General features: G+C 33.6%; 1 long non-coding RNA gene across 1 annotated transcript in view; it reads left to right on the top strand.

Moving 5' to 3' along the window:
* Positions 1-538: 538 nt before the first annotated feature.
* Positions 539-23,266, top strand: part of LOC105546544 — a 40,163-nt gene continuing 17,435 nt past the window's right edge. The window contains exons 1-2 of the long non-coding RNA XR_001007112.1: positions 539-691; positions 17,535-17,630. This is a non-coding gene — a long non-coding RNA (uncharacterized LOC105546544). The remainder of the gene's footprint in view (positions 692-17,534; positions 17,631-23,266) is intronic.

The raw sequence follows: 23,266 nt of genomic DNA, 5'->3' as shown, positions 1-23,266 counted from the left end.
AGCCCCATTTGAATCAAACTTTGGAATGTGTGGTAAGATATAAGGGAAAGTTTTACCATTGCAGAGTCCAGATTTTGCTGACTAGAACTCTGTCACAGTACCTCCTGATTCAGAAAAGAATAAACAGTGTATAAACCAAACTCTGCTGAAATAATCATTTTCATTAGCTCGATTTTCATCTGACCCTGAATTGACCCTGGAGCTCTAATTATACTTAAACTTTAAGTATAATTGTGAACATATGGTAAATGAAGAATACGTGAACCTGAGTAAATTTACAAAGTCAGCTATGTAAAAACAGATTCTTAGAGGTCAAACTAAACAAATATGTAAAACCATAATGGTTTTCACCTCCAGAAATAGAGGTTATTCTTTCCTTCAGAATAATTACTATCATTCTAGCTTTATAAGTATGCATTGTTATTGCTTTGTAAGACAAGCTGATTTCAAATCTTACTTTTCCTCTATTTTTGAATCCTTATTATAGTATTTTTATGTTGCTCTATTCTCCTTTTAAAATGTTTCTATTTCCTTAATGCAGAAACAATTGATCTTGATGGAACAATCTTGTTTTTATATAAAATTTCAAGCTGGTGATGACACGTATAAAAGGAAAAGTGCTGCAAGCAGTAAATTCTGTTCAGTTTTCATTCCATTACATCAGCATATCTAAATGATCCTCTTTAGCCCAGTAAGTACCTATCCTGTGCTTACTCTTTCCAAAATGTTTTCCATTTCTTTAAAATCCAAGTTGATGATAATTCTTTCATAAGGCAGAATTCAAGTAAATATTGTAAAGGAAAAAAGACTTTTCAATGACCTTTTTATATGTGATTATACAATGTAATCCCAAATTATTTGAAGAGCTAAAGATTAGGCACTAAGCTGGGAGTTGAATGAGGAGACCTAAATCAAAGATGATAATTTACATTTTATTTTTTAATGTAGAAAATATTTGAAGTATCATGTATATTTTTCTCTCTGTTATTATTTAATATTAATGAGACTTGGCTGTGACTAATTTATTTTTTGACTGGCAATTTAATTATGAATAAGCCAACAAGATTATCTCATACTTCAAAGAAATAGTCATTTTCCTAATAGTCTTTGTATTATCTGATGTATATTTAGGAAAATTATCACACTAACTTACCACCAATTATAGTATTATTGATACAAAAAATGAAGACCACATACAGAATGATTACAGAAAACTAACTACAAGACATTTGAGGTTAGTTTTCGTGGAATTATTAAATGAAAACCAAAGAAAGCATTTGATTTAGATCAGGCAAATAGAATCTTCTCAACTCAAAGCTCCAACATCATTTTATTTGATATTAAAGCATTAAAGTAACTAATTAGTAGTTCCAAACACGTTTGCTACAAATCTAGTCATGTTTACCTTTTAACAAAACTATGGCTTCCATGCTCTTCCAGATTTGACGTCCAAATACTTTATGCAACTCCTCAATTATCTAGCAAAGCAATGGACAACAAATCAAGACAAGGTATAGGAGACTATAACACAATTGGAGAGCACATGGAGTTTTGAGATAGAGAAATAGAATGTTATAGAATGTTAAGACTAATAAGACATCTGGCATCATTCTTGGAACAGTGGGTGACAGATTGTTTGTTACTTCATTGTAAGATTGATGCAATGACAATGTATGAATGACTGACTCCACTTGGCTAACTAGGATAACCCCACATGTAACGCAAACACATTCAATCACAGTGTTACTATAAAGCCCAGTAGCAAGGCAAAAACACAAATTAGAAAGACATATGAGCAGCATGTGAATTATAATGTTAAAGATTTCACTTTTGAGTTATTTCATTTATTGAAGAATGAATAGGTTTATTCACGTCTGGATTTATTTTGCCTACTAGCTTAGCCACAGATACCCATAATGCTTGTCAATCAACTATGCTGGTTCTCTGTGGCCATCACAGTGAATATTTTTATAAAAAATACTGTGGAACAGATGCACACATAATAGGAATGTAACAGTAGGAAAACCATTTCCGCCACCTAAAAAGTACTCTACAGAGAGATTCTTAACTTTTAATGACATAAAGAGAAAGGATTCCATGAGCTGTAAGTCATATAGTATTTATAGTTTATTCATACTTACAAAAGGGATTATATTGAGTATTTAAAATTCTTATATAAGATTATAATGTTTCTATAAACATTGCATTTTGAATTCTATCCTGAATAGATATTTGCAACAGTGATGTCTCATATTAAACTGTAATTTGTATTTTTTCCAATTTTCCATTATGAATTCTCCTTGTAACTTATTCTAATGCCTTAAAATGTCCTAAGTGAAGGTCATTATTATACAATGTAATAAAGATTTTCTGCTTCAGATGAAACTAGTCTCTTTTTTTTTTCTGAATGTAGAATATCTGGTCATTATTCTTTATAATATATGCTTAAATTCTTTTGTTTGGTGAATGTTATTAAGTACCACATTAGTCCTATATCTACAGCATCTGTAAACAAATGTTTGGGAAATTAATGAGATTCTTATTTAAAGCAATTTTTTCTTTCATTTGAGTTTTGCATTTTCTACCTATAGTGTTCTTGTGCAATTATGATACTTCCCTTACTAGATTTGTTTTCTTATTGAATTTGTTTTCAGTGATCTTCTTTCTGAGTTAACAATTTGGATAGAAACTAGGAGAATGATAAGATGGTGGCCTGATAATTTATGATAATTCCATATTCCTTGCGGAAAATTTAAAGAACAATTGAACATGGTTGGCACAGAGTAGGTACGTCGGGAGCGTCTAAAACTCTGCATTCTTTTTTGTTCTTGAAGTTTTTATTTTTTTAAAGTTAAAAATGAACTCTAATCATGATTTTGTGCATGCTAACTTTTTAAAGTATCTAAAAAATTTATCAGTTTGCCTCACTAAGATTACACCATTACTCACCCATTCATTAATCACTCAATTTTTACTTGTCTTCAGCCTTATTCTTTTGACTGTACTTTATTACTAATAAAGTTCTTAATATTTACTCTTTATTTAAAGAGAATTCCTGTAGATAAAAAGAGCCCTGAAGTACTGAAAATAAGCAATTTCAGAAAAATATATATCAAAATGTATTAAGTTCAGCAATAGTAATACCGATTAAATTAATATTTAGGAGAAATCTTGTCAAACTGATAGAAATTATAGGTAAATATATAGGTCAAGTACTATAAAAATGCATTTTGAAAATTAACGCAATTTAAAAAATTAATGAACACTAAAACAAATTAAAAGAAAATTTAACAGCACTTAATGTTGATAAAATGAAATATTGCTTAAATTGGTCCCAAAACAAAGATTAATTTTTGGTGCTTGTTCTTTCCAAAAAAAAAAAAGTAAAATATTACACAAATGTCGAGTAATAATAATCACAGGGAATTAAAAAAAGAAAACAAAAAATAGGAATAAAAAAGGAAACAAAATTGTAATATAGTAGAAATTGAAATATATGTGAAACAATAACCAGGATAAATTGTGTGCCAATACATTCAAAGACTTAAATGTAACTGATAGTTATACAGGATTATATTAATTAATAATTTTAACTCATGAATTTGTAGCAAACAAAATATAGTCATTAAATAAATTGAATTTGTAGTAAAACAGTTTTATAAAGGACAATTTTTATTGGTATGTTTACCAGTCCAAGAAGCAGTTAGTTCCTATTTTACACAAAATATTTCACACAAAGTAGGAAAGGTATCCAACTTGATTTTATACCAAAATTGGAAAGAATACAAGAAATTTGCAAACATTTTTTCAGTTAAAAATTTGAATACACAATATTTTCAGACAAAATGAAGCAGAGTACCAGAATTTATATATCAGGATAAAGTAGTACAAATACCATGAATATAATGTCATTCATCATCACATAAATTTATCAATGTAATTCACCTCATGAACATAAAAATTATTTTGCCAAATGCAACAACTCTTCTTAATTTAAGAAAAAAAGACAGGCAAAGCAAAAAACTTGGTGAATTAAGTGTAGATGAAATATATTATCTGCTGAAGATTGTAGCAAATACACTTTTTATATATTTGGTATATTTGTACTTACTATTTTCTTTTTTAACTAATTTATATATTTTTAAAATTACAATATTGATTTTTAAATCATAGATTTTTAAATGATAGATTTTTAAATGATAGATGTGTTTGTGTGTCTATGTGCCCATGAGTGTCTGTATGTGCATACGCATGTATTTGTGGGTTTGTGTGTGTGTGACAGAAATAAAAAATAAGAGAGAGAGAAAGTACCCAAAACTGGCTACCTCTAGAATACATACTGAGATTGGCAAGAGAGAAAGGTGTGTTGGAATTTTCTTATTTTATTGTGTACAATATTTAGTGTTTGTATATTTATACAATATACGTATTTTTTTTATTTTGTTTTGGAAACTTGTGAGTTGTTTATTTCTGGACTATTTCTTTTTTCAAAACTTATTTTAAGTTGAAGAGTACAAGTGCAGGTTTGTTACATGGGTATCATGGGTGTTTGTTGTACAGATTATTTCATCACTCAGGGATTAAGCCTAGTACTCATTAGTTATTGTTCTGATCCTTTCCCTCCTGCTACCTTCCACTTTCCGATAGGCTACTGTGTTTGCTGTTTCCCTCTATATGTCCATGAGTTCTCATCATTTATTAGGTTGGTGCAAAATCAATTGCAGTTTTTGTCATTAAGAGTTCCCACTTATAAGTGAGAACATGCGGTATTTGACTTTCTGTTCCTGCATTTGTTTGCTAAAGATAATGGCCTCCAGCTCCATCCGTGTTCCTGAAAGGATGTGATCTCATTCATTTTTTATGGCTGCATAGTATTCCATGATATATACGTACCACAAATTCCTTTTCCAGTCCATAATTGATGGGCATGTAGGTTGACTCCACGTCTTTACTATTGTGAATAGTGCAGCAATAAATATGTGCATGCATGTGTCTTTATAATAGAATGATTTATATTCCTTTGGGTATATACCTGTAATGGGATTACTGGGTCAAATAGTATTTCTGTCTTTTGGTCATTGAGGAATCACCACACTGTCTTCCACAATGGCTGAAGAAGACATTCATGTGGCCAACAATCATATGGGAAAAAAACGAGCAATATCACTGATTAGCAGAGAAATACAAATCAAAACCACAATGAGATACCATCTAACACCATCAGAATGCCTACTATTAAACGTCAAAAAAATAAAAGATGCTGGCAAGATTGTGGAGAAGTGACACTGTTGGTGGGAGTGTAAACTAGAAAAGTCTATTTCTGATGTATTGACAAATCATTACTCAGACTATGGCAGTCAGAAAGCCAGTCCCTGTATTACAGTAAATTTATCATGGAAACGCCTTTCTAGGAAGAGTCTTGGGAGGCGACATGATAGCCTTCTCTTGGTGATATCTGACTTGACTGCTGGGTGCACATGACTTTTCTTCTGTAATTTCACATTTGATATTTGGTATTTAATAAATATTATGACAGAATGGTGAAATTTTGCTTTGTACAGTAAAATATATTGAGAAACTATGGTGTTCAGCAATAAATTAATATGTCTATTTCTCCTACATTCAAAAAACTTAATTGCTCTGAAGTGCTTAAATGTGAAAATAAACTGGCTAGATGAAAATGCATGTGAAAATTTGCCTCATCTCTGGTTGAAAATCACTTTCAGGGCATAAAAGTAACAAAATAGGGTTGAGCGCGGTAGCTCACACCTGTAATCCCAGCACTTTAGGAGGGCAAGGCAGACAGATTGCTTGAGCTCAGGAGTTTGAGACAGCCTGGGCAACATAGTGAAACCCTATCACTACTAAAAATACAAGAAATTAGCTGGGCATGGTGGTGCATGGCTGTAGTTCCAGTTACTCGGGAGTTTGTGGTGGAAGAATCACCTGAGCCTGGGGAGGCAGAGGTTGCAGTGAACCGAGATCCTGTCACTGCACTCCAGTCTGGGTGACAGAAGTGAAACCCTGTCTCAATAATAATAATAATAATAATAATAAAATAATATTTTTTTAAAGTTAGTAGATTTTACTTCAACACATTACAATTTTATCTTAATATCAAAAAGTTAAAACTACAGCTGAAAAACAACCATTAACTATTAAAAAATAAGGAAAAAAGATAATATCTATAGTAAATTAACATTCAAAAGAAAATATTGGGTCAGGTGCTGTGGCTCAGGCTGTAATCCCAGCACTTTGGGAGGCCGAGGCAGGAAGATCACTTGAGGTCAGGAGTTTGAGACCAGCCTGGCAAACATGGTGAAACCCTGTCTCTAATAAAAATACAAAAATTAGCCAGGTGTGGTGGCGGGCAAATGCAATGCCAACTAATTGGGAGGCAGAGGCATGAGAGTCACTCGAACCTGGAAAATGGAGATTGCAGTGAGCCAAGATTGCACCACAGCACTCCAGCCTGGGCAACAGTGTGAGACCCTGTCTCCAAAAAAATAAAAATAAAAAGTCAAAACCCACTATTAATAGACAAAGACTGTAAAGAGACAATTCACAAAGGAGGAAATATATAGGATTAATAAAATTATAAAAATGTGCCCAATGTAGTAGTAAAATAAACACAACACAAAAATGAAATATCTTAACTGTCAAATTAGAAACAACAACAATATTAATATTTAAAGATTGAATGACACAGGTAAAGTCTGAACTACTATTTGGAAAGTAAAATAACAAACTTTTAAAGAAGCAATTTGTTGATATTTACTTAATTCTGTTGATCCATTCTTTATAAGGAAAAGAAAATTGAATTCTATGTCCTGCAGGAAAAACAGTTGCAATCTCAGGCAGCCATTCCAAAAAATACAAAAAATAAAGAGCAATATTAAACATGCAAATTTGTATTGCTAATATTTTGTTGGTACTAGTACCTCTGAAGTTATTGCCAAGCTACTTTCAGAATAAGTCTGGAGAAAAATCTCACCTAATCTCCCTTTCCCTCTCCCTCTCTGTCTTTGGTGGTGATAATGATGAATGAGAGGTAAGAAACTAGTTCTCTAAGTGGAATACACACACAGGGAGTGCATGCACACACACACATGTTGCAGTTTGGATTCTTTGGGACAATTGGAGGCCACGTCTACATGTCTACGTTTTTGAGAGTGTGCTCTAGAGAATAATTAATTTTCTTAATGACTTCTCTTATTCGTGCTCTCTTAGTTTGTTTCTTCTTTCTTCTGTTCTGATCAATTCATTGTAGCACATAGCACATTCTCATAACCAAATACCAAACAAGATTTTGGCAAGAGAAATTAAAGTATTTGAATCTTAACATACATTATTATAATTCTTCCTTAGTGATAATTTCTTCTGGAATTACTATACTCGTGGTATTTGCCAAGGGCATGCCCATGGGGAACATGAAATAAGGCAGCAGATTTAACTTTAGGTGACTGTAGAAGTAACTAGTAACTTTTATGCTACATGAAATAATTACATGGTTAAAACAAGCTCTCTCATATCAAGTGTTAGGCCTCTGTATGGGCATTCCTAGAACATGTGGATTCCTCATTTCTTAAGGGTTTCATCTCCCGAAAGAAAAAATATTGTACATGTTTATATAAGAATTTAGACCTATTAGCGTGCATCTTTTGGGATCCTTAAGAGGATTGGCTCCAGGACTGCTTGAAGATAGCAAAATTTACAGATGCTCAAATTTCTTATATACTTATCTCTATCCTGGGACTGCAAGAAAAATGGAGTAAGCAGAGCATTGATTGGAATGACTGTGAGACCATATGTGACAAGGCATGTACAATAAGGATACTTTTAATGTGACATTCAATCATTAAGAACTCCATCTTTGAAGCCTTAATAAGTTTCAGAATCTATTCAAGGAGTTCAATATGTATTGACTTGTTTTATCCTCACAACACCACAAAGATAAAGGTAAATTTATTATCCTTATTTTAAAGCTAAGAAGATTGAGTTACAGAGAGTTTTGCTTGACAAGTTCACCCAGATCTTAAGTGACAGAGCAGGATTCAAATCCAAAAACTTTGTTTAATATACTGATCTCTGACTTCATTTCAGTGAAGGTATGTGCACATCTATCCAACTGCATTTAATTTGGCATTTATTTTTAAGCAAAGATTTTGTAAAATTTATTATCTGGTTGATTATAAGAACAATCGACAAATCACTATTTTAAAATCTTCATAGGTTCCATAAATAAGCTAATTTCCTTTAGTTACTTTATTCTGGAGATGTTATAGAAGGCAAAGAGTTGCCAGTGAAGCACCCTCTTTTATGTATACTTAACCCAGAATGTAGGACAAGTTTGAAGATCAAGGTGTTCAGAGTGCATTTCTGGAACTTCTTCACGGATCAGCTTCTGTGTATGGAAGTGCTGTGACCTGAAAAACAGGAGTATCTGTGATAGAGAGAGGCTGTGTAAACCTTTCCCTTTGGTGTCTGGACATAAAACCAGGCCTTGTTTGCCAGTAGATGTTGACACTGGTGAGTGAGATAACAAGGAGGGAGTCAAGCCTCACTCCTGCCCTCCTCCAGTATCTCATCTGTAACGTGATTATTATAGCAGTTCTCTAAAATTCTTTCCAGCTAGAAAATTTATGCACTTAAGTTGCTGTGAATATTCTCACTAAATCTCTAACTTTCCTAGTCAGAAACTTTTAAAAGGCAATCCCTTAGCACTCCAAGATTGTTAAATTCAATAGAATGCTTACCATGAATTCTAAAAGTGTTGCCAATGTGTCATTCAGATATTTACAAAATTTTCTCTTGACTTGAATAAAAAATACCTTACTTCTAAATTGAGATCCTTTGCTTTTGCTATCAGAAAAATTATGTTAATGGGAATTAAGAAGGTAGTCAGAGGGGAGGGGAAGAGAGAAGAAGAGAGAGAGATAGGGAAAAAGGGAGCTGGAGAGATAGTGCAGGTTTGTAGCACTGCAGAACAAAGCTAAATGCTAACTATGACAGAGTAAGGTTTATATGGCTATCACTTCCCATTGAAGTTACAGGTTTCATTTATTCAAAATGTTTTTAAAGCAGTCAGGTATTTAGCTAGCTCCCCCCCCCAAAAAAAAAAAACTTATATCTTCCTCAAAGAATGAATTCAATTCTGATTAATGAATAGCAGAGAGCTAGCTAATTTTATTTTTATACTAAATTGCACAGCATTGAATACTCTTGATAGAAAAATCAATCATGTAAAATACCTCCTGTCTTCAGGAATGGAATATTTAAAGTGCTTCTGAAGAGAAAGGCATTAGATTTTAAATAATTGAAAACAATTTTTTCAGGAAATTTATCTTCCTTCAGAATTGTTTACTGAATAAAGGCTTAGAATAAAAATGACATTACATGTGAGAATTACCTTTCCAGGAAAGGTTCTTTTCAGGAAAGAATCAAGGAGAGAATACAAAAGGGTAGCATAGGAGGGATTTGAAACTGTCATTATGATGACAGATAGGACAAAATTTAGATAGGAGAAAATGTGTAGTCATTGATACTGTTTGGTTTCTGTTTGTTTGAAAATATGGAGAGGTAGACATGTTTGGAAGTGATTATAATACAACTTGGAGATAATTTGATAATGAAGGAAAAAGAGCTAGGCAATAAGAATGATGGGTATGATCAAACGAACAAGAATTATTATTGTCTCAGAAAAGAAGAGGGAAGAGTGAAAAGAAAGGCAGAAAAGTAATTTGAGTGGTTTTAATATCAATTTTAAAAAAGAAGTTTACATTTTCAGGAGTGAAAATAAAGGAGATACGACTTTGGGAACCTTCTCATAACTGTTCCTTCTGGTTCTGCTGTAAAATAATCATATTTCACCTTATTTCTGTCTAATAGCAATAGTGAGGGCAGTGACCCATGCCTAACACCAAACTGTAAACTATGAAAGTTCAGCAAATACTTGATTAAATCACAGAAGTCTATTAAGAATGCTTATTGCAAATTATTTGAAACTGGACCAAATTTTAATAAAAAACATCAAAATAGATTATATTACTTGAATTTGTTGATTTCTAAGTATTTTAATTCCTTAAATTATTTTATATCCTAATTAATTTAAGAATATAATTTGATGTTATAATTTCTAAATTCCAACTCAGATGCACATGAAATATGGCAGTATGACAAACTTCAGTATTGTAAGAACTCAGCTACATCTTTATGACATTTAAATTGTTCTGAGCATATTCTGGAAGCATTTTCTCTGAAAAAAATTAACATTTTAGTTATCAACAAAAACATTCATTACAATATATAGAAAAGCAGACAATATTATTCAAGTGATTTTTTCATTCTTATTGATAGCAGGAGTATAATGATAGCTTTGTTAATAAAATCACTGTAACAAACTTATTTCTTAAAGTTGTAGAAACTACAAATAAAGTATCATATGTAAAGTTCCTGGTACAGTACTTGGTATAGCATAATTATTTAATGATTGGTTGATAAATAATTATTTAATATTAGCCTCATTGTATTCATTCATCTACTTATCTATGCACAATTTACATACATGATATACAAAGCATATATAATGTAAATATATGCATATATATGTATGTGTGTAGGCACACATATGTAGATTATTTTAATTTGAACCTGTGAAAGGGCACTGAATAATTCTGTTGCATATATTTTTTCTGTGTCAAATTTCTTTGTAGGAAAATATTTAGGTTCTAAATATCAAGGGCTGCAACCATTGGCTCTATGCGCTCTCTGTCCCAAGTGCCTGGCACATAGTACATGCTCTATCGATATTTATGGATTGAATTTGAAAATGAATGCAGTGTTTTGAAGAAGCACACTTCCTTGAGGTATCTTAATATTCTTCATATATCCTTAATACCATGGTGTCTTACTGGCTTTCCTCTGTCTTTCCCATGACCTTATCAATGCATGTCCCATATATTACAGCCACACTCATCATGTTTTTGCAGATACGGCTTTTCTGTCTGAGGTTTTGTCATCTGTTTGTTCATAGGGTCTTCATTTTCTATAAATTTTTGTCACCTAAAAGCTGCCACACTCTTTCTCATTACTTATATTGCATTAGCTTCCTTCTGTATAATTATTTAACTTTTGGGGTAATTATCTCTAATTTCTTAATAAACTTTGAAATTAAGAGCAAATACTGTGACTCATATTCCTTTATTACAATTTATATTATTATTTATTGCATTTATTTTTATTTTCTCCAACAAGAGCTCAATAAATATTTAATGTCTTGGGAAGTTTCCCAAAGCAGAAAATTATTTCTCAATAATATACAATGGTGTGGGGAAATTGTCACTCTCATGTACTGCTTGTGGAAGTAAAACTTAGTTTAGTTAAATAAATATCATTAGATAGGCCTCTGTGAAAACCTCTGCCCCTTTTCATCTCAGCCACTACGAGAAGTTCCTCCATTTGTTCTTATGGCAAAGAATGCACAATCCTAGCACTTAACTGTGTCTCTCAATACTCTGAAATTTCTTTGAAAATGAGGACAGGGAAATGTTCTTGTTGTTCAGTCCAATCCCTATATAGCAATCACTGAATTAACGTCTGTTAAATGGATTCTAAAGTTATAGAATTTTTCTGCTTTTTTTTTTATTATCTGCTATTACATTAACAAGAAATATTCTAAGATCATATGATGTTATCATGGAGTGATCAAAATAGTTATTTTTTAACAAATGGATTTTTTTGTTAACCTCATTATTCCTTATTTTATGTAGTAAAAATAATCTGAATTTATATGATTTTTTCTTTGTTTTGGGGGAAAAATTCTACTCTAAATTCAACTTTCTATGTCTTCCTATGACTAGTAAGTGTAAGATAATGAACTTTTTCTCCTGATTAGAAGAAATAATTTTATGCCAATCTAAATACAGCACCCATCCAGAGGGGGCAAACTGATATCCTCACATACAGCAACACTGCCTGCCAGCAAAAAGTTTAGTTCCAATCTGTCAACATGTTTATCAAAAAACAGTATCTGTATAATTATTTGTGCATTTTGCTGCATTTTCTTAATAAAAATGATTAACAGTAGTGACAAGAAGCATATCTCATAAACTGAATGCAAATTAAACAAAAATAAAAACAGGGTGCTTCTCAAAATGGCTAGCTCTAGTTAGAAGGGGCTTGAGATTTAATTCCTCCATCTGTGAAGGAAAAGAAACGAATTGTTAAATGTGTGTGAAGTATTATACTAAAGAACTATTATCAATAATTGTGTCTAAAGTTAAGTTTAATTAAGGTGGTTGTAACATTTTAAGCTCTTTTTAAAACAAAACCATGTTCATAGTTTCCAATTCAGTTGTTCAATGTTAACTATTCTTTCAAGAAGAATTTCAAGAACCCATTAATATTGAAACTATACAAATCCAGATTATTACCTTAGTCTAGCCTCGAGTTAAAAGTATACTCTGGGCAGCGCCTTAGCATACAACTAAATAATACTCAGAATATTATTCAGAATGAATAAATGTGGAGTAGACAACTAAATAAATATTTGACTATGAAAATAAATTATTGAGAAAATAAAAATAACAAATAAAAGTCTGGCTTTTCTAGAAAACATGAAGAGCTTGCTCTTATTTTGATACATACAAACTTATATGTACCCCCACTTTAGCATATATTAGCTTAAATTTAACTGTTTTCAAGTCTTTTTTTTCCCTTTTTTTCAAGACTATGGATATTTTGTGAGAAGAGCCAACTCTGTATTTCTTTTTTATTTTTCATTATAACTTTTATTTTAGGTTCAGAGGTGTGCGTGCGGGTTTGTCATATACTTAAACTGCATGTCCTAGGGATTTGATGTACAGAGTATTTCATCACTCAGATAGTAAGTATGGTATCCAGCAGGTATTTTTCTAACCCTCTCCCTCTTACCTGCCTCCACCCTCAAGTAGGCCTTGTTGTCTGTTGTTCTGCTCTTCGTGTCTATGTTTTCTTGTTGTTTAGCTTCCACTTATAAGTCAGAACATGCGATATTTCATTTTCTGTTTCTGCATTAGCTTGCTTGAGACAATGGCCTCCAGTTCCATCCATGTTACTGCAAATAACATGATCTCATTCTTTTTTTCTGGTGGTGTAGTATTCCATGGTATATATCTACCACATTTTTTTTTTAATCCAGTCTACCATTGATGGGTATCTAGGTTGATTCCATGTCTTTGCTGTTGTGAATAGTGCTACAATGGACATATGCTTGCATCTGTCTTTATGACAGAGCAATATATATTCTTTTGGGTATATATCCAGTAATGTGATTGCTGGGTCAAATGGTAATTCCGTTTCAGGTTCTTTGAGAAATTGTCACACTGCTTTTCAGAGTAGCTGGACTAATTTACAGTCCCACCAGCAATGTATAAGGGTTCCCTTTTCTCTGCAACCTTACCAGCATCTGCTATTTTTTGACTTTTTAACAGCAGTCATTCTAACTGTTATGAGATGGTGTCTCACTGTGGTTTTGATTTGCAGTTCTCTAATAATTAGTGATATCCAGCATTTTTCATAACTTTACATTTCTTTATGAATTCTTATCACCTAAAAGATACCACACATTTAGCAGGTGTTCAGAAAAAATGTGTATTGAAAGAGAGAGATAAAAGAAAAAAGTTAAAGCAAATAAAGGAAGATCCAAGAAGCTTATTAACGGTAATATTTTCACATATTTGCTGTGAAGTATGAGACAAAGGTTAGGGAATAAAAACAGCTCTTACTACGCAGCAAAAGTATGTATAGATGTTGATACTTTTTCCTTCACCTCTGTTGGTATAATTGCAAAACTTTTAAGTAGTTCAATAGGGAATTCAGGTTTACTATATACTTTGTTGGGAGAAAAAAATGTGAGATAGTTTATTTGTAGCTTTGTCTGGATAAATTATATATTCTACTCTTGATACTGATTATTGCAAAATAATCCTTATGCTATAGTGTGCTAAAATATTAGTTGGAAACTAATTGCTGTGAACTTTTTATCTGCACCCGATGAGCTTCCTACGAATTATTAAAAGGCTAAGCAGGGCAAAATTGTTTAGTTAGCAAATTAATCTATAATGCATAAAATGCAAGCTTCTGCAAAGCTCAACCTTTTGGCTAAAGATTTTAGGTCACCACATTCCATATTTTGATCTCCATGACATTCAGATAACTGGTTTAAATGTTAAAAATTCAGTCAATGCTGAAGTTGTTTATACCTACCTCATGCCAAACATCTAGTTTGACATTTTGTACTGAATTGCTAGAATTGATCATTTGTCTTGACATCAGGTGATTACAGTGATACACCTCAGATACACACATGCACGTACACACACGCACAAACACGTACACAAACAGTGATGGCTTTTCTGCTTTATAGTAAGTTTTATTCATTGTAGGAAGTTACAAAATCCAGGTAATTGTGAATGTAACTGGTTTTTGGCATGAGTTGGCCTTCTTAGATTGCAGGCAGAAAGTAATTTTATAGTTTTCTGTTAATTTCAGTTTCTGAAACAAAATGCTAGGGTAATCCCATGTTTTTAAGATAATTTGTAGTAAGTACAAATTATTTTGGTCACTATTAGTTGCAATAATATGCTCCTTTCACTAAGTAAATCCCCACCTACCACATAAATGAAAATTCCAAATTCACATCTTTCTTGGAACGTTCTCATCCCCCATGTGCCAGCCTGCCTCTGAGTGGACAGTGAATCCTGAAGCAAAGGCAGAACTGGCTTCTGTCTTGCTCCGACTTCTCTCCTAGCTTGCAACTGCTTCTGACACCTACGCAATTAGGCTAGAACAGCAAGTTAAAAAAACAAGCTTTTCATTAGTTGAATCATTTGTAGTCTGGGATCTGGTTTGTGTGTGTGTCAAATGGACAATTCCTAGCTCTTTGTTTCATGGGAAAGGGACTGCTGTGATGTCTTTGATGTGGGTCTGCCTCCCCTGAGGGTGGTAGCTTAGCCCTCTCCTCAGCCCTTCTGGCAGAGCTACTTCTGTTGTGCTCTCTTTAGTCCTAGTAGTCATTGTTGTTAGTGTCGCTTATAAAGTGATTACAGACAGCCTGTCTGTTGCTGGGTCCACATTTGGACCCTGGAAAACATTGGCCATTGCCTACACATCAGTGGAAGTGCAACATTCATCTAGGTCAGCACTTCACAGTTGTTTCTTCCCAGACACGAGAAGTGCCAGCCACGTAACCTTTCCTCCTGCTTGCTAAAGGGTGAGTCAAATGGCAGTCCCTATGTCCTGCAAATTCTAGGATCACTGATCAAACTCTCTGAGTGATCTTGTTGAAATTCCCTTCACCTGAGGCAAAAGGAAGCCACCTCCATGTGCGGAGCACACGAAGTCTCTCAAAATATTTCCTTTTCCCTGCCTCCTAAACGTCAATCTCTTTCATGAGCCATATCTCAATGACAGGCCAGTTCTAGCTGAACTCGATTTGGACTACATCTTTTGCAAATCCTGGAAAAGAGGTGCAGCAACTCCTCAAGATGCAAGGTTTGTAGAATTGATTGGTTGTTCATTTTAGACTCTAGAGTCTCTTTGAAAACGCTGAACAAAGAAGACAATTCACATTTAGTATCCAATTGCATAAAGAATAACAAAAATTACTATCCAGGTACAAATGTTACTTATTTTTCATTCTTTTTCTCTCCTTTAATATAAACAGAATTGAATTCATATTGTAGGTAGGGTTATATATACCATTTGTTGTTACTCATTATTCTTTATGAGGTCATGAGCATTTCTCCACGTTGCTAAATACTCATCCAAAATGGAAATATTTAAATAATTGAATAGAATTATTGGATAGAGTTATTGAATAGAGTTATTGGATAACTTCTTTCTAGTTCATAATTGCTGGGCTGCATGGAGCCATCTCTTGACCTGTTAAAGAGAGTATGTCTACAATCTGAAGTTCCTGAGCGTTGACTGAGCTGGGCCAGTGACTGCTGACTCTCTGCATTGGCTCACTTGGGAAGGAAATGAGTGGTTTTTAAGTATAGTTGGGAGAATGAAATGGAGATGTAGGCTATTTCTCTTTTCTTCTGATACGAAACAAAATTACATTTTTGAGCCTCTTTAAAAGGTAGATACAGCCATGAGAGTAAGACGTGGGTAACAGATGTAGGCAGTCTGTCCCATAAAAACCTCCTCAATGATCTCTACTCTCTTGTTTTCTCCACTCATGTTAGAGTTCCAAGCTTAGAGCTGTATTAGATGACTTTGTGTTGAGGATAGTAGATTTTTCTTTTAACCTTTTTATAGCAGGCTCCCGTTACAGACCAAATAGGCTCATAGCCCAGTGCTCACAGAAATTAATACCTATGGTTCTGGCTTTTGAGAAAAGAAAAGCTGTATTGCAGAAACAGCCTGTTGAAAGGCTATTGTTGAGCTTAAATATATCTATCCAATTTGAAGTGTGGGGCACATTTTAAGATATCAGAGGGCAAGAGAAAGGATTTAGGAATGTTGACTTGGCAGGGTCTGATTGGAGGGCTTCAAATTTGACCACTTACAGTAAGGTATGTTGAAGCAGATTTTACCTCAGATCTTCTGGTCCAACAGACTCCTCACTTCTGAGAAAGTTCTGCCATTCTGGCTCCAGTTGTGCATCAATCTTCTTGGCTCTGAGAGGAAGAATCATTTATTCCAGGTGTTGTTAGAAGTCAAAGCTTTTGCTATTGTGCATGCCCAGGCTGTATAACACAGTTTTTGGGTCTGTCTTATTGAATGATAATTTTTTTTTTTGTATTTGAAAATAATCCAACCCTAAATCAACAGAGATCTCCAAATGAAGAAAGCAATACTTTTCCATCAATTTACCTTTGCACTGCTTCTTAGTAGACTTTGTTTCCTAGAATTCTTATAAATAAGCAGGAATATATTGTGACATACTGGCACTGTGAATTACCAATCATTATAGTTAAGAGCATATTCTAACAATAAAATGTAAAAATAATTGGTCGGGTAAAATAAATGTAGGATTTTTTTAAACTAAAGTAAAAAAATAAGACATTTGTTTTAGAGATTTATCTATGTTAAAAAACCAAGGGTGGCATATAATATAATTTTGGAATAATAACTTTTAAAATTTGAATGTGGCACTTAAAAATAGGTATGTTAGCAATATTTGAACTTTTGCCAATCTCCAATGATGATTTTGTAAGTCTAATTTTTTAAAATTAAGAAATTTACTTAAAAAGAATTTATTTTGTTTTATGTGGAAACTACAAGAATTTTTATTTGAATGCAAATTTAGCCTAGTAGATTGTCATTCAGTTGATTGTTGGAATACATTTGTGAGCTATGGGAGAGTTCTTGGATTAAAATAGAGATTCTATACTATTGACCTACTGACTGAACAATTATAACTCTTCGTTGGGGGTCAGAGATCTAACAAGAAGTGAACTTAACTTTATCAACAATTTAAAGCTAAGTTAAATATTAACAATTTATATTTTTCAAAATTCTTATTGTCTTGCTGACAAAAATTATAGAACTATCAGAATGAATTTTCCATGTCAGCCATAAGAATGACCTTCTGGCATATAAGACACTTCTTACCATGTAATGCAAGGAAAAAAAAAGTTCAGGTAAGGGGGTTCTCCCTAGAAACCACATAATCTCTGTCACTTCCACTTTCTGTTTTGAAGGAGTTCTCATATGTAAATTACCTGATATTTAGCAATGTGACATTGCCACATCTCATTGGTATGGGCGGTCAAGTCTACTCTGACAGGTGAACAAAGATTCTATACTAGCTAGTGACTGAATGAACTAAATTGCCTCTGTTGGGGGTCAGGGATTGAATGTTGACATAGAGATCTAACCAGAAGTGAAGTAACACAGACCTAAAGAAACCAAGAGACAGAGAGTAAAAATGGAAGCTGTGAAACCACAGAAACCATGGGTAAGCAAAAGCCACAAAGGGGAGCAATAGGGGAGAGAAAGTAGGTGATCACTGAAAGTGTCAGTAGACATAAAAGCAGAAACGGAATAATTGAATCACTGTAATGGGAACTATAGAGCTCTAAGCATTGAACACCTGCTGGTGAGGTGAGAACATGATTACTAGGTGGTTAGAACTGAATACAACCTGAGAAGAATTATAACTTCATTACACATGAAGCCATGCAGCCATTGAGGCTTTACAGTTCTTTCTTACTTCTCTGGTGGTGCAGAGGTGGCTTTAAAACAATGCCTCATTAGCTGCATTTATGTACACATATCTCTTTTACTCAGAACCCATCTGACAATTCTAACACAAATGGCTAGAATGCTATTGAGTAGTCGTTTTTTATTTCATGATAAAGAATTGTAATTATACTCATTCATTCTTGATTATAACAAGTCAGAACATTTGTGTTGTTTCAATTGTTTTATTATTATTCTGTCTTGTGAAAATTTTTATATTTCTTTCATAGATGGGATAATAGAGATAGAGAAGTCAAATACCTTGCCCAAATAGCTCTGACAAGTAAATGGAGAATAAGGATAAATGTGTGAATATAAGTGCATATGATTTTTGCAAAAAATGAGAACATACCCCACAATTTGTTCCATAAATTGCTATTTTACCAATTATGTTAGATAGTTATTCCTCCGTGTAAGCATACATATTTCTTCCTCAATCTTGTTAACTATTGAATAGTATTTCATAGCATTGAAACGCTGGAATTTGTTTAATCATTTCTCTACTTATGGCTTATTTATTTCCAGTTTTTTATTCCTAGAAATGTAGCAAGATATCAAGTGATGGCTTATTTATTTGCAGTTTTTCATTCATGGAAATGTAGCATGATATCAAGTGAGACTTTTCTCATGCCTGGATGCAAATCTGAGGACAACAGAGCTAAGTAAGTCACAATCTATGGAAAACTACAGAAATCTGGGACTAGTCTTCCTCTTAAAATGATTTCCTCTTAAAATGATTTAGAGGTGGCCCAATCTTTCCTTAGAATGAGTACTAAATAGGAGGAGAAAGAAAGAATATTGTAATGTGAGTTGTCAGCCTGCCAGAGAATACCGAAACTTTTCCTTCATAAATTGGGAGTATGCTTGTATGCTTCTGCTTACCCATGATTTCTGTGATTTCACACCTTCCATTTCGCCCCCTCTCTTTGGTGTCTTTGAATCAGCATTAGTTCACTTGCTGTTAGATCTCTATGCCAACATTCAATCCAAGTTGAGTAAGAAAAGTCCAACATTTGATCCACGTTGAGGGAAAAAAACGTCCAAAAGTCCAGATTGATTCTCTGAATTTGAAGATGCCTGAGGAAGGGAAAATCAGCATCCCATTCACAGATATACATCTGCAAATGTTCAGGTCCTCAAGCCCACTCCTTGCCAGCATCCCCCTTCTTTATAAACCAGGATGGTAAAAAGAGTTTGCCCTGACAAGCATACTTGGCAACAGTGGTTGATTTAAAGATTCCAATGGCCATCCAGGATAAGAAAGAAAATAACCAATAAGGAGGGATGAGTAAATGCCAATAAAATACAAATATTTTATCAATATTTTGTCTTTTTCAATAGTTTACCCTGCTACATTACCAGAAAAGAGGACTGTAAAGGGGACTTAAAGAGTAGTTCATTCCCCTCCACCATCTGAGTACCTCAAGCCGTACTTTAACCTGTTCTGAGAGAGGGAAGGACATAGTCTTATAATTGGATTTGAGATATTGACATTCAGTGTGATAATATAACCCCTCATTCAGATAATCTTTCCCACTGAGAGCAACTACAAACTCCAGATAAAACAAGACAAAAACAGCTACCTAAGTGTTCAGTGATTCAGTGGAGTCAAACTTAGAAAAATGACAAAAAACAAGTTGTCAGTTTCCCATTTTCTTGTAGTTTTTCCCTGCAGGCTGCCCACGGACGCAGAGCAGCTCATCACAGACAACTAATTTTGATAAAAACCTCACTTACTTTCTGATATAGAAAAAAGGAAAAGGATCCAGGACAACCATGGCCAGCTGTCAGAAAGTGAGAGGAATTCTCGCAGGGGAGAAAAAATGGAGGATGAGATCCCATGATTCTGGGTATGCACACAATCTCCGATTGATCCATAAACCACGTCAGTGGGGATGAACTCAAATCACTTCAGCAAAGGCTTAAGTAATAGGATGGAGATTTGAACAAGCATCCACAGAAGATGAGACTGAGCTAACAGAATAACTTGAAAAGATGAATTATTAGCTAAAACAAAAGCATCAATATAGAGGAATATAAAAGATCCTGGATTGAACACAACATACTATCCACAGTGCCATAGTCCAAAATTATCAACATTAAAACAAAATGAAAGCATATGTCATGACAAAGATTTGGAAACAAGTGTTTATAGCCCTTTCATGTACAATAACAAAAAATTAGAGATAACCCAAATATCTATCAACATGTGAACATAAAATCAAAGAATATTCAATAGAATGCTGAAAAAGTCTGACTGTGCCAAGTGTTGGTAAAGATGTAGAGCAACTGGAACTCTTGTATACGGCTGGTGGGAATGTAAAAGAGCCCAGCTACTTTGGAAAACAGCTTGGCAATTTTATGAAAATTTAAACATATGCTTATTATATGTTTATATGAAACCCAGGCATTCCACTACTAGGAATTTATCCAAGAGAGATGAAGTCATATATCCCCATCAATATTTGTAGATAAATGTTTACAGCTACATTATTTGTAAAAGCTCAGAACTGGAAATAACCCAAACATCGATCCACAAATAAATGTATCAAAACGTTTTCCATAGAATGAAATACTACTTGGCAATAAAAAATGAATTATCAACACATGTTGAATCACAAAATAATTATGCTAAATGAAATAAGTCAGACACAGAAAGCACACATGATATATGATTGCATTTACAAGAATTTCTAGAAAATGCAATCTAACCTGTGTAGATCAGTAATTGGCTGGGGATGGGAGTGATGGGAAGATCAGTTTGATTGCAAAGAAAAACGTGGAAAATTTGGGGGAATGAAAGAAGTGTACACTGTCTTGATTGCAGTTACTTCACAAGTGTATCACATATTCCAAAACTTACCCACTTATGTGCTTGACATATATAGTTTATTGTACATAAAATATAGTTCAATCGAGTAATATAAAAATATAGATTTGAGATAAAATTTAAACTGTAACTGGAAAGTTCTGGACATGTCCTGGTTGTAATGAAAGGGACTGCTACTCAGCTGGCAAAAGAAATTCAGTGCAGTGTGATTAGAAGTAGTAAAGAAAAATAATACTGTTTGATGATAGTAGCCCACAAATTTCAAACTGCTACATGCCCTAGATATCCAAATAATTCATTCATGACCTTTATTCATTTTGTATCTTGATAAATACTGCCAAATAGCCCTTCCAAACAGTTAAACTAATTTTAAAGTCTGACAAGAAATGCTTGTGACTGCTCATTTCCCCCTCTGCATCATCATTAATACTAAATAGCTACAATCTCTTTATGGAGTGAGATGATCAATGAAAACCTTAAAATAAAATGCAATGCAGGAGCCAAAAGGACTAGAGAAATCCAAAACTTGGGAAAGGTCCTAAGAGAGGGAGGAAAAGTGGGGGAGAGACGCTTTCCAAAGGGTCAGTGTGAATAATGTCAAATGCTGTAGAGAAGTCAAAGTTTCTATTTTATTTAAGAACATGTAAGCTGTCAATGGTTTAGTTGAAAGCAATTTCAGGTTATCATGGTGAGAACAGAAAGTGATTATCATTGCTGAGGGGTAAATGAGGTGAATGAGAGAAAACATAATCAGTTTTACTGTTTTTTGTTTCTGGAGGATTTTTTTTTAAAAGAATTTTACTGTGAAGGGAGAAGATAGTCACTATAGCATAAACGTTATTTTTTTGTTTATTTAAATTTTTGGAAGTGGTTTTACTTTGCATATGACAGATACTTGAGTATGTTACAACATTCACTAGAAACTTAATGGCAAGGTCATTTTCGTGAGAGGCAATAAGAGAAATTTGATATAATGAGATTCCAAGTGAATGAGATTCAATATGTATAATATATGTATAATGTTAGGATAAATGCTGTGGCTATTTTGGTATTTGAGAGGAAGGCAAGCATTTATGTAAATGCAATAAATTCTGTAAATCTAGAATTCTGATGCTCCTTATGAATGGATCTTTTCTCTGAGAATTATCAGGCTATTGTAGGTGCTCGATATTGTGAGGTTGAAAAAAATGATTCTTGAGAATGGGACAAAGAAACAATTTGGCTTGGCAAGTATGAAAATTCAGCTCAGCACTGCTAGGGGTTTCAATAATCAGATAGGATATCCCCAGTCCAGGTATCTGGAAATAACCACAGGGTTTATCTAATTCCTTCTAAAGATACAGTAGGATTTATTTTCTTTTAATCTGCACTAAGGAATACAAAACATTTAAATGTAATGACATGGCAAATGTATGCCATCTATACTCATAAGTACAAACAAAATATACTTTATTTTATTTCCCATGATGGAGCTAAACTTTTCCTTCACATATTCCATTTTATCTACTAGGACAAATAAGAGAAAAATATTTTAAATTTGCCAATTACTGGTATCAGAGTCTTGAGTGTAAATAATCTAATTTAAATGGCTCTTTATTTTAGATAATTGTTAGTCATGTTCTTTTTTACATCCTTGCCCTTCAGCTTTCCTTCACTTCTTCACTCCTTTCCAAAAATTTGTCTGAGTATATCGGTGATTTTTATGGCAGTCACAGATGTTGTTCAATCATCAAATTGGTAATACCCGGGGTGTGAATAGACTCAGTTGCCCTTTTGAATCACTGTACTGGCACACAACTATGCAGTCTTGGTCCTTTTGGTCCTTTTCTTCAGTTAAAAAGTATCTACATATCACTGAAACCCAGTTGCTATCATTTCATCTTCTTTGCAGCACTGACAAGGCACATGTGAATTTTTGGACACAATCTAGATAACTCACTACTCATGGGAGTCTCTCTTGGGTTAATCTAACTGGGACCTTCCTTCTGCTAAAGTAGTGCTATCCTCCTCCCTCAGTAATGAGTAGGACACCCATGTGGATGCAACCTCCTCTTAGCATCCTGCAGTCTCCCTCAGGCAAGGCCAGAGGAAGCAGGCTACTAGCCCACTGTTCTTGGAATCCTCCATGCACATTTTGATATTTTCTAGTTGTGATTGGCACCAGGGCAAGACAATAGGTAGAGGTAGATGAGGATGTCTACAACA

The sequence above is a fragment of the Mandrillus leucophaeus genome, unplaced genomic scaffold (assembly GCF_000951045.1).
Source record: "Mandrillus leucophaeus isolate KB7577 unplaced genomic scaffold, Mleu.le_1.0 Scaffold362, whole genome shotgun sequence".
Taxonomy (NCBI): domain Eukaryota; kingdom Metazoa; phylum Chordata; class Mammalia; order Primates; family Cercopithecidae; genus Mandrillus; species Mandrillus leucophaeus.
This window is presented reverse-complemented; position numbering and strand designations above follow the sequence as displayed.